We start from the raw sequence: 13928 nt of genomic DNA, 5'->3' as shown, positions 1-13928 counted from the left end.
AGAGAAGAGACAGGGGGCGCGGTGTAGACATTGGACACAGAACAGTTTAGACACGGGGTACGGTATAGACACTGGACACAGTACAGTATAGACACGGGGTACGGTATAGACACTGGACACAGTACAGTAGAGACACGGGGTACGGTAAAGACACTGGACACAGCACAGAAGAGACACGGGGTACGGTATAGACACTGGACACAGAACAGTAGAGACATGGGGTACTGTATAGACACTGGCCACAGTACAGTAGAGACACAGGGTACTGTATAGACACTGGACACAATGCAGTAGAGACACGGGGCGCGGTATAGACACTGGACACAGACAAGTAGAGACACGGGGAACGGTATAGACACTGACACAGAACAGTAACGGCACGGGGTACGGTATGGACCCTGGACAAAGTACAGTAGAGACACGGGGTATTGTATAGACACTGGACACAGAACAGTAGAGACACGAGATACGATAAAGACACTGGACAAAGAACATTAGAGACAGGGGGTACGGTAAAGACACTGGACTCAGTACAGAAGAGACACGGGGTACGGTATAGACACTGGACACAGCTAGAACAGTAGAGACATGGGGTACGGTTAAGACACTGGACACAGTACAGAAGAGACACGGGGTACGGTATAGACACTGGACACAGAACAGTATAGACACGGGTCACGGTATAGACACTGGGCACAGAACAGTAGAGACACGGGGCGCGGTATCGACACTGCACATAGAACAGTAGAGACTCGGGGTACGATAAAGACACTGGACAAAGAACAGTAGAGACACGGGGTACGGTAAAGACACTGGACACAGTACAGAAGAGACACGGGTTACGGTATAGACACTGGACACAGAACAGTAGAGACACGGGGTACGGTATAGACAATGGACACAGAACAGTAGCGGCACGGGGTAGGGTATAGACACTGGAAACAGTGCAGTAGAGACACGGGGCGTTGTATAGACACTGGACACAGAACAGTAGAGACACGGGGTACGATAAAGACACTGGACAAAGAACAGTAGAGACACGGGGTACGGTAAAGACACTGGACACATTACAGAAGAGACACGGGGTATGGTAATGACACTGGACACAGTACAGAAGAGACACGGGGTACGATATAGACACTTGACACTGTACAGTATAGACAAGGGGTGCGCTATAGCGACTGGACACAGTACAGAAGAGACACGGGATACGGTATAGACATTGGACACAGTACGGTAGAGACACGGGGTGCGATAAAGACACTGGACAAAGAACAGTAGAGACACGGGGTACGGTAAAGACACTGGACACATTACAGAAGAGACACGGGGTATGGTAATGACACTGGACACAGTACAGAAAAGACACGGGGTACGGTATAGACACTGGACACAGAACAGTAGCGGCACGGGATACGGTTTAGACACTGGACACAGAACAGTAGCGGCACGGGATACGGTTTAGACACTGGACACAGTACAGTAGAGACACAGGGTACTGTATAGACACTGGACACAGTGCAGTAGAGACACGCGGTACGATAAAGACACTGGACAAAGAACAGTAGGGACACGGGGTAAGGTATAGACACTGGACACAGAAGAGTAGCAGCACGGGGTACGGTATAGACACTGGATACAGTACAGTAGAGACACAGGGTACTGTATAGACACTGGACACAGTGCAGTAGAGACACGGGGCGTTGTATAGACACTGGACACAGAACAGTAGAGAAACGGGGTACGATAAAGACACTGGACACGGAACAGTAGGGACACGGGGTACGGTAAAGACACTGGACACATTACAGAAGAGACACGGGGCGCGGTATAGACACTGGACACAGTACTGTAGAGACACGGGGTGCGATATAGACATTGGACACAGTACAGAAGAGACAAGCGGCGCGGTGTAGACATTGGACACAGAACAGTATAGACACGGGTTACGGTATAGACACTGGACACAGTAAAGTAGAGACACGGGGTACGGTAAAGACACTGGACACAGAACAGTAGAGACACGGGGTACGATAAAGACACTGGACACAGAACAGTAGAGACAAAGGGTACTGTATAGACACTGGACACAGAACAGTAGAGACAGGGGGTACGGTAAAGACACTGGACTCAGTACAGAAGAGACACGGGGTACGGTATAGACACTGGACACAGCTAGAACAGTAGAGACATGGGGTACGGTTAAGACACTGGACACAGTACAGAAGAGACACGGGGTACGGTATAGACACTGGACAAAGAACAGTATAGACACGGGTCACGGTATAGACACTGGGCACAGAACAGTAGAGACACGGGGCGCGGTATCGACACTGCACATAGAACAGTAGAGACACGGGGTACGATAAAGACACTGGACAAAGAACAGTAGAGACACGGGGTACGGTAAAGACACTGGACACAGTACAGAAGAGACACGAGATACGATAAAGACACTGGACAAAGAACATTAGAGACAGGGGGTACGGTAAAGACACTGGACTCAGTACAGAAGAGACACGGGGTACGGTATAGACACTGGACACAGCTAGAACAGTAGAGACATGGGGTACGGTTAAGACACTGGACACAGTACAGAAGAGACACGGGGTACGGTATAGACACTGGACACAGAACAGTATAGACACGGGTCACGGTATAGACACTGGGCACAGAACAGTAGAGACACGGGGCGCGGTATCGACACTGCACATAGAACAGTAGAGACTCGGGGTACGATAAAGACACTGGACAAAGAACAGTAGAGACACGGGGTACGGTAAAGACACTGGACACAGTACAGAAGAGACACGGGTTACGGTATAGACACTGGACACAGAACAGTAGAGACACGGGGTACGGTATAGACAATGGACACAGAACAGTAGCGGCACGGGGTAGGGTATAGACACTGGAAACAGTGCAGTAGAGACACGGGGCGTTGTATAGACACTGGACACAGAACAGTAGAGACACGGGGTACGATAAAGACACTGGACAAAGAACAGTAGAGACACGGGGTACGGTAAAGACACTGGACACATTACAGAAGAGACACGGGGTACGGTAATGACACTGGACACAGTACAGAAGAGACACGGGGTACGGTATAGACACTGGACACAGAACAGTAGAGACACGGGGTACGATATAGACACTTGACACTGTACAGTATAGACAAGGGGTGCGCTATAGCGACTGGACACAGTACAGAAGAGACACGGGATACGGTATAGACATTGGACACAGTACGGTAGAGACACGGGGTGCGATAAAGACACTGGACAAAGAACAGTAGAGACACGGGGTACGGTAAAGACACTGGACACATTACAGAAGAGACACGGGGTATGGTAATGACACTGGACACAGTACAGAAGAGACACGGGGTACGGTATAGACACTGGACACAGAACAGTAGCGGCACGGGATACGGTTTAGACACTGGACACAGAATAGTAGCGGCACGGGATACGGTTTAGACACTGGACACAGTACAGTAGAGACACAGGGTACTGTATAGACACTGGACACAGTGCAGTAGAGACACGCGGTACGATAAAGACACTTGACACACAACAGTAGGGACACGGGGTAAGGTATAGACACTGGACACAGAAGAGTAGCAGCACGGGGTACGGTATAGACACTGGATACAGTACAGTAGAGACACAGGGTACTGTATAGACACTGGACACAGTGCAGTAGAGACACGGGGCGTTGTATAGACACTGGACACAGAACAGTAGAGAAACGGGGTACGATAAAGACACTGGACACGGAACAGTAGGGACACGGGGTACGGTAAAGACACTGGACACATTACAGAAGAGACACGTTGCGCGGTATAGACACTGGACACAGTACTGTAGAGACACGGGGTGCGATATAGACATTGGACACAGTACAGAAGAGACAAGCGGCGCGGTGTAGACATTGGACACAGAACAGTATAGACACGGGTTACGGTATAGACACTGGACACAGTAAAGTAGAGACACGGGGTACGGTAAAGACACTGGACACAGAACAGTAGAGACACGGGGTACGATAAAGACACTGGACACAGAACAGTAGAGACAAAGGGTACTGTATAGACACTGGACACAGAACAGTAGAGACAGGGGGTACGGTAAAGACACTGGACTCAGTACAGAAGAGACACGGGGTACGGTATAGACACTGGACACAGCTAGAACAGTAGAGACATGGGGTACGGTTAAGACACTGGACACAGTACAGAAGAGACACGGGGTACGGTATAGACACTGGACAAAGAACAGTATAGACACGGGTCACGGTATAGACACTGGGCACAGAACAGTAGAGACACGGGGCGCGGTATCGACACTGCACATAGAACAGTAGAGACACGGGGTACGATAAAGACACTGGACAAAGAACAGTAGAGAAACGGGGTACGGTAAAGACACTGGACACAGTACAGAAGAGACACGGGGTACGGTATAGACACTGGACACAGAACAGTAGAGACACGGGGTACGGTATAGACAATGGACACAGAACAGTAGCGGCACGGGGTAGGGTATAGACACTGGAAACAGTGCAGTAGAGACACGGGGCGTTGTATAGACACTGGACACAGAACAGTAGAGACACGGGGTACGATAAAGACACTGGACAAAGAACAGTAGAGACACGGGGTACGGTAAAGACACTGGACACATTACAGAAGAGACACGGGGCGCGGTATAGACACTGGACACAGTACTGTAGAGACACGGGGTGCGATATAGACATTGGACACAGTACAGAAGAGACAAGCGGCGCGGTGTAGACATTGGACACAGAACAGTATAGACACGGGTTACGGTATAGACACTGGACACAGTACAGTAGAGACACGGGGTACGGTAAAGACACTGGACACAGAACAGTAGAGACACGGGGTACGATAAAGACACTGGACACAGAACAGTAGAGACAAAGGGGGTTGTATAGACACTGGACACAGAACAGTATCGACACGGGTTACGGTATAGACACTGGACACAGTACAGTAGAGACACGGGGTACGGTAAAGACACTGGACACAGAACAGTAGAGACACGGGGTACGATAAAGACACTGGACACAGAACAGTAGAGACAAAGGGTACTGTATAGACACTGGACACAGAACAGTAGAGACACGGGGTACGGTAAAGACACTGGACACAGAAGGAACAGTAGAGACACGGGGTACGGTATAGACACTGGACACAGTACAGTAGAGACACAGGGTACGGTATAGACACTGGACACACAACAGTAGCGGCACGGGGTAGGGTATAGACACTGGAAACAGTGCAGTAGAGACACGGGGCGTTGTATAGACACTGGACACAGAACAGTAGAGACACGGGGTACGATAAACACACTGGACAAAGAACAGTAGGGACACGGGGTACGGTAAAGACAATGGACACATTACAGAAGAGACACGGGGCGCGGTATAGACACTGGACACAGTACTGTAGAGACACGGGGTGCGATATAGTCATTGGACACAGTACAGAAGAGACAAGCGGCGCGGTGTAGACATTGGACGCAGAACAGTATAGACACGTGTTACGGTATAGACACTGGACACAGTACAGACGAGACACGGGGTACGATAAAGACACTGGACACAGAACAGTAGAGACACGGGGTACGATAAAGACACTGGACACAGAACAGTAGAGACACGGGGTACGGTATAGACACTGGACACAGCTAGAACAGTAGAGACACGGGGTACGGTAAAGACACTGGACACAGTACAGAAGAGACACGGGATACGGTATAGACACTGGTCACAGAACAGTAGACACACGGGGCGCGGTATAGACACTGAACACAGAACAGTAGAGACACGGGGTACGATAAAGACACTGGACACAGAACAGTAGAGACACGGGGTACGGTAAAGACACTGGACACAGTACAGAAGAGACACGGGGTACGGTATAGACACTGGACACAGTACAGTAGAGACACAGGGTACGGTATAGACACTTGACACACAACAGTAGCGGCACGGGGTAGGGTATAGACACTGGAAACAGTGCAGTAGAGACACGGGGCGTTCTATAGACACTGGACACAGAACAGTAGAGACACGGGGTGCGATAAAGACACTGGACAAAGAACAGTAGGGACACGGGGTACGGTAAAGACAATGGACACATTACAGAAGAGACACGGGGCGCGGTATAGACACTGGACACAGTACTGTAGAGACACGGGGTGCGATATAGTCATTGGACACAGTACAGAAGAGACAAGCGGCGCGGTGTAGACATTGGACACAGAGCAGTATAGACACGGGTTACGGTATAGACACTGGACACAGTACAGACGAGACACGGGGTACGATAAAGACACTGGACACAGAACAGTAGAGACACGGGGCGCGGTATAGACACTGAACACAGAACAGTAGAGACACAGGGTACGATAAAGACACTGGACACAGAACAGTAGAGACAAAGGGTACTGTATAGACACTGGACACAGAACAGTAGAGACACGGGGTACGGTATAGACACTGGACACAGAAGGAACAGTAGAGACACTCGGTATGGTAAAGACACTGGACACAGTACAGAAGAGACACGGGGTACGGTATAGACACTGGACGCAGCTAGAACAGTAGAGAAACGGGGTACGATAAAGACAGTGGACACAGTACAGAAAAGACACGGGGCACGGTATAGACACTGGACACAGAACAGTAGAGACACGGGGTACGGTATAGACACTGGGCACAGAACAGTAGAGACACTGGGCGCGGTATCGACACTGCACACAGAACAGTAGAGACACGGGGTACGATAAAGACACTGGACAAAGAACAGTAGAGACACGGGGTACGGTAAAGACACTGGACACAGTACAGAAGAGACAAGGGGTACGGTATAGACACTGGACACAGAACAGTAGAGACACGGGGTACGGTACAGACACTGGACACAGAACAGTAGCGGCACGGGGTACGGTATAGACACTGGACACAGTACAGTAGAGACACAGCGTACTGTATAGACACTGGAAACAGTGCAATAGAGACACGGGGCGTTGTATAGACACTGGACACAGAACAGTCGAGACACGGGGTACGATAAAGACACTGGACAAAGAACAGTAGGGACACGGGGTACGGTAAAGACAATGGACACATTACAGAAGAGACACGGGGCGCGGTATAGACACTGGACACAGTACTGTAGAGACACGGGGTGCGATATAGTCATTGGACACAGTACAGAAGAGACAAGCGGCGCGGTGTAGACATTGGACACAGAGCAGTATAGACACGGGTTACGGTATAGACACTGGACACAGTACAGACGAGACACGGGGTACGATAAAGACACTGGACACAGAACAGTAGAGACACGGGGCGCGGTATAGACACTGAACACAGAACAGTAGAGACACAGGGTACGATAAAGACACTGGACACAGAACAGTAGAGACAAAGGGTACTGTATAGACACTGGACACAGAACAGTAGAGACACGGGGTACGGTATAGACACTGGACACAGAAGGAACAGTAGAGACACTCGGTATGGTAAAGACACTGGACACAGTACAGAAGAGACACGGGGTACGGTATAGACACTGGACGCAGCTAGAACAGTAGAGAAACGGGGTACGATAAAGACAGTGGACACAGTACAGAAAAGACACGGGGCACGGTATAGACACTGGACACAGAACAGTAGAGACACGGGGTACGGTATAGACACTGGGCACAGAACAGTAGAGACACTGGGCGCGGTATCGACACTGCACACAGAACAGTAGAGACACGGGGTACGATAAAGACACTGGACAAAGAACAGTAGAGACACGGGGTACGGTAAAGACACTGGACACAGTACAGAAGAGACAAGGGGTACGGTATAGACACTGGACACAGAACAGTAGAGACACCGGGTACGGTACAGACACTGGACACAGAACAGTAGCGGCACGGGGTACGGTATAGACACTGGACACAGTACAGTAGAGACACAGCGTACTGTATAGACACTGGAAACAGTGCAATAGAGACACGGGGCGTTGTATAGACACTGGACACAGAACAGTCGAGACACGGGGTACGATAAAGACACTGGACAAAGAAAGTAGGGACACGGGGTACGGTAAAGACAGTGGCCACATTACAGAAGAGACACGGGGCGCGGTATAGACACTGGACACAGTACTGTAGAGACACGGGGTGCGATATAGTCATTGGACACAGTACAGAAGAGACAAGCGGCGCGGTGTAGACATTGGACACAGAACAGTATAGACACGGGTTACGGTATAGACACTGGACACAGTACAGACGAGACACGGGGTACCGTAAAGACACTGGACACAGAACAGGAGAGACACGGGGTACGACAAAGACACTGGACACAGAACAGTAGAGACACGGGGTACGGTATAGACACTGGACACAGCTAGAACAGTAGAGACACGGTGTACGGTAAAGACACTTGACACAGTACAGAAGAGACACGGGATACGGTATAGACACTGGTCACAGAACAGTAGAGACACGGGGCGCGGTATAGACACTGAACACAGAACAGTAGAGACACGGGGTACGATAAAGACACTGGACACAGAACAGTAGAGACAAAGGGTACTGTATAGGCACTGGACACAGAACAGTAGAGACACGGGGTACGGTATAGACACTGGACACAGAAGGAACAGTAGAGACACGTGGTATGGTAAAGACACTGGACACAGTACAGAAGAGACACGGGGTACGGTATAGACACTGGACACAGAACAGCAGCGGCACGGGGTACGGTATAGACACTGGACACAGTACAGTAGAGACACAGGATACTGTATAGACACTGGAAACAGTGCAGTAGAGACACGGGGCGTTGTATAGACACTGGACACAGAACAGTAGAGACACGGGGTATGATAAAGACACTGGACAAAGAACAGTAGGGACACGGGGTACGGTAAAGACACTGGCCACATTACAGAAGAGACACGGGGTATGGTAATGACACTGGACACAGTACAGAAGAGACACGGGGTACGGTATAGACACTGGACACAGAACAGTAGAGACACGGGGTACGATATAGACACTGGACACTGTACAGTATAGACAAGGGGTGCGCTATAGAGACTGGACACAGTACAGAAGAGACACGGGGTACGGTATAGACATTGGACACAGTACGGTAGAGACACGGGGTGCGATATAGACACTGGACACAGAACAGAAGAGACAGGGGGCGCGGTGTAGACATTGGACACAGAACAGTATAGACACGGGGTACGGTGTAGACACTGGACACAGTACAGTAGAGACACGGGGTACGGTAAAGACACTGGACACAGAACAGTAGAGACACGGGGTACGATAAAGACACTGGACACAGAACAGTAGAGACACGGGGTACGGTATAGACACTGGACACAGCTAGAACAGTAGAGACACGGGGTACGGTAAAGACACTGGACACAGTACAGAAGAGACACGGGATACGGTATAGACACTGGGCACAGAACAGTAGAGACACGGGGCGCGGTATAGACACTAGACACAGTGCAGTAGAGACACGGGGCGCGGTATAGACACTGGACACAGAACAGTAGAGAAACGGGGTACGATAAAGACACTGGACAAAGAACAGTAGGGACACGGGGTACGGTAAAGACACTGGACACATTACAGAAGAGACACGGGGTATGGTAAAGACACTGGACACAGTACGGTAGAGACACGGGGTGCGATATAGACACTGGACACAGTACAGAAGAGACAGGGGGCGCGTTACATAGACACTGGACACTGTACAGTATAGACAAGGGGTACGCTATAGAGACTGGACACAGTACAGAAGAGACACGGGGCGCGGTATAGACACTGGACACAGTACGGTAGAGACACGGGGTGCGATATAGACACTGGACACAGTACAGAAGAGACAGGGGGGGCGCTGTAGGCATTGGACACAGAACAGTATAGACACGGGGTACGGTATAGACAATGGACACAGTACAGTAGAGACACGGGGTACGGTAAAGACACTGGACACAGAACAGTAGAGACACGGGGTACGATAAAGACACTGGACACAGCTAGAACAGTAGAGACACGGGTACGGTTAAGACACTGGAAACAGTACAGAAGCGACACGGGATACGGTATAGACACTGGGCACAGAACAGTAGAGACACGGAGTACGATAAAGACACTGGACAATGAACAGTAGAGACACGGGGTACGTTAAAGACACTGGACACTGTACAGAAGAGACACGGGGTATGGTATAGACACTGGACACAGAACAGTAGAGACACGGGGTACGGCATTGACACTGGACACAGAACAGTTGAGACATGGGGTACGGTATAGACACTGGACACAGCTAGAACCGTAGAGACACGGGGTACGGTAAAGACACTGGACACAGTACAGAAGAGACACGGGATACGGTATAGACACTGGGCACAGAACAGTAGAGACACGGGGCGCGGTATAGACACTGAACACAGAACAGTAGAGACACGGGGTACGATAAAGACACTGGACAAAGAACAGTAGAGACACGGGGTACGGTAAAGACACTGGACACTGTACAGAAGAGACACAGGGTACGGTATAGACACTGGACACAGTGCAGTAGAGGCACGGGGCGTTGTATAGACACTGGACACAGAACAGTAGAGACACGGGGTACGATAAAGACACTGGACAAAGAACAGTAGGGACACGGGGTACGGTAAAGACACTGGACACATTACAGAAGAGACACGGGGTATGATAAAGACACTGGACACAGTACAGAAGAGACACGGGGTACGGTATAGACACTGGACACTGTACAGTATAGACAAGGGATACGCTATAGAGACTGGACACAGTACAGAAGAGACACGGGGCGCGGTATAGACACTGGACACAGTACGGTAGAGACACGGGGTGCGATATAGACACTGGACACAGTACAGAAGAGACAGGGGGCGCGCTGTAGGCATTGGACACAGAACAGTATAGACACGGGGTACGGTATAGACACTGCACACAGTACAGTAGAGACACGGGGCACTGTAAAGACACTGGACACAGAACAGTAGAGACACGGGGTACGATAAAGACACTGGACACAGAACATTAGAGACACGGGGTACGTTATAGACACTGGACACAGCTAGAACAGTAGACACACGGGTACGGTAAAGACACTGGACACAGTACAGAAGAGACACGGGATACGGTATAGACACTGGGCACAGAACAGTAGAGACACGGAGTACGATAAAGACACTGGAGAATGAACAGTAGAGACACGGGGTACGGTAAAGACACTGGACACTGTACAGAAGAGACACGGGGTATGGTATAGACACTGGACACAGAACAGTAGAGACACGGGGTACGGCATTGACACTGGGCACAGAACAGTTGAGAAACGGGTTACGGTAAAGACACTGGACACAGTGCAGAAGAGACACGGGGTACGGTATAGACACTGGACACAGAACAGTAGAAACACGGGGTACGGTATAGACACTGGGCACAGAACAATAGAGACACGGAGTACGATAAAGACACTGGACAATGAACAGTAGAGACACGGGGTACGGTAAAGACACTGGACACTGTACAGAAGAGACACGGGGTATGGTATAGACACTGGACACAGAACAGTAGAGACACGGGGTACGGCATTGACACTGGGCACAGAACAGTTGAGACACGGGTTACGGTAAAGACACTGGACACAGTGCAGAAGAGACACGGGGTACGGTATAGACACTGGACACAGAAAAGTAGAAACACGGGGTACGGTATAGACACTGGGCACAGAACATTAGAGACACGGGGCGCGGTCTCGACACTGCACAGAGAACAGTAGAGACACGGGGTACAGTAAAGACACTGGGCACAGGACAGTACAGACACGGGGCGCAGTATAGACACTGAACACAGAACAGTAGAGACACGGGGTACGTTATAGTCACTGGACAAAGAACAGTAGAGACACGGGGTACGGTAAAGACACTGGACACTGTACAGAAGAGACACGGGGTACGGTATAGACACTGGACACAGTGCAGTAGAGACACGGGGCGTTGTATATACAATGGACACAGAACAGTAGAGACACGGGGTACGATAGACACTGGACAAAGAACAGTAGGGACACGGGGTACGGTAAAGACAATAGAAACATTATATAAGAGACACGGGGTATGGTAAAGACACTGGACACATTACAGAAGAGACACGGGGTACGGTATAGACACTGGACACTGTACAGTATAGACAAGGGGTACGCTATAGAGACTGGACACAGTACAGAAGAGACACGGGGCGCGGTATAGACACTTGACACAGTGCGGTAGAGACACGGGGTGCGCTATAGACACTGGACACAGAACAGAAGAGACAGGGGTCGCGGTGTAGACATTGGACACAGAACAGTATAGACACGGGGTACGGTATAGACACTGGACACAGAACAGTAGAGACACGGGGTACGGTAAAGACACTGGACACAGAACAGTAGAGACACGGGGAACGATAAAGACACTGGTCACAGAACAGTAGAAACACGGGGTACGGTATAGACACTGGACACAGCTAGAACAGTAGAGACAAGGGGTACGGTAAAGACACTGGACACAGTACAGAAGAGACACGGGATATGGTATAGACACTGGGTACAGAACAGTAGAGACACGGGGCGCGGTATAGACACTCAACACAGAACAGTGGAGACACGAGGTATGATAAAGACACTGGACAAAGAACAGTAGAGACACGGGGTACGGTAAAGACACTGGACACTGTACAGAAGAGACACGGGGTACGGTATAGACACTGGACACAGTACAGTAGAGACACGGGGTACGGTAATGACACTGGACACAGTACAGAAGAGACACGGGGTACGATAAAGACACTGGACAAAGAACAGTAGAGACACGGGGTACGATAAAGACACTGCACACAGAACAGTAGAGACACGGGATACGGTATAGACACTGGACACAGAACAGTAGCGGCACGGGGTACGGTATAGACACTGAACAAAGAACAGAAGATACACGGGGTACGGTAAAGACACTGGACACAGTACAGAAGAGACACGGGGTACGGTATAGACACTGAACACAGAATAGTAGAGACACGGGGTACGGTAAAGACACTGGACACAGAAGAGTAGCGGCACGGTGTACGGTATAGACACTGGACACAGTACAGCAGAGACACAGGGTACTGTATAGACACTGGACACAGTACAGTAGAGACAGGGGGCGTTGTATAGACACTGGACAAAGAACAGTAGAGACACGGGGTACGATAAAGACACTGGACAAAGAACAGTAGGGACACGGGGTACGGTGAAGACACTGGACACATTACAGAAGAGACACGGGGTATGGTAAAGAAACTGGACACAGTACAGAAGAGACACGGGGTACTGTATAGACACTGGACACAGCTAGAACAGCAGAGACAAGGGGTACGGTAAAGACACTGGACAAAGTGCAGAAGAGACACGGGGTACGGTATAGACACTGGACACAGAACAGTAGAGACACGGGGTACGGTATAGACACTAGGCACAGAACAGTAGAGACACGGGGTACGATAAAGACACTGAACACAGAACAGTAGAGACACGGGATACGGTATAGACACTGGACACAGAACAGTAGCGGCACGGGGTACGGTATAGACACTGAACAAAGAACAGTAGAGACACGGGGTACGGTAAAGACACTGGACACAGTACAGAAGAGACAAGGGGTACGGTATAGACACTGGACACAGAATAGTAGAGACACGGGGTACGGTTAAGACACTGGACACAGAAGAGTAGCGGCACGGGGTACGGTATAGACACTGGACACAGTACAGCAGAGACACAGGGTACTGTATAGACACTGGACACAGTGC

This window comes from Haliotis rufescens, unplaced genomic scaffold, assembly GCF_023055435.1.
Source record: "Haliotis rufescens isolate VD_foot unplaced genomic scaffold, xgHalRufe1.0.p SCAF_7, whole genome shotgun sequence".
NCBI lineage: Eukaryota > Metazoa > Mollusca > Gastropoda > Lepetellida > Haliotidae > Haliotis > Haliotis rufescens.
The sequence above is the reverse complement of the archived record's forward strand: the minus strand, read 5'-3'. Positions refer to the sequence as shown.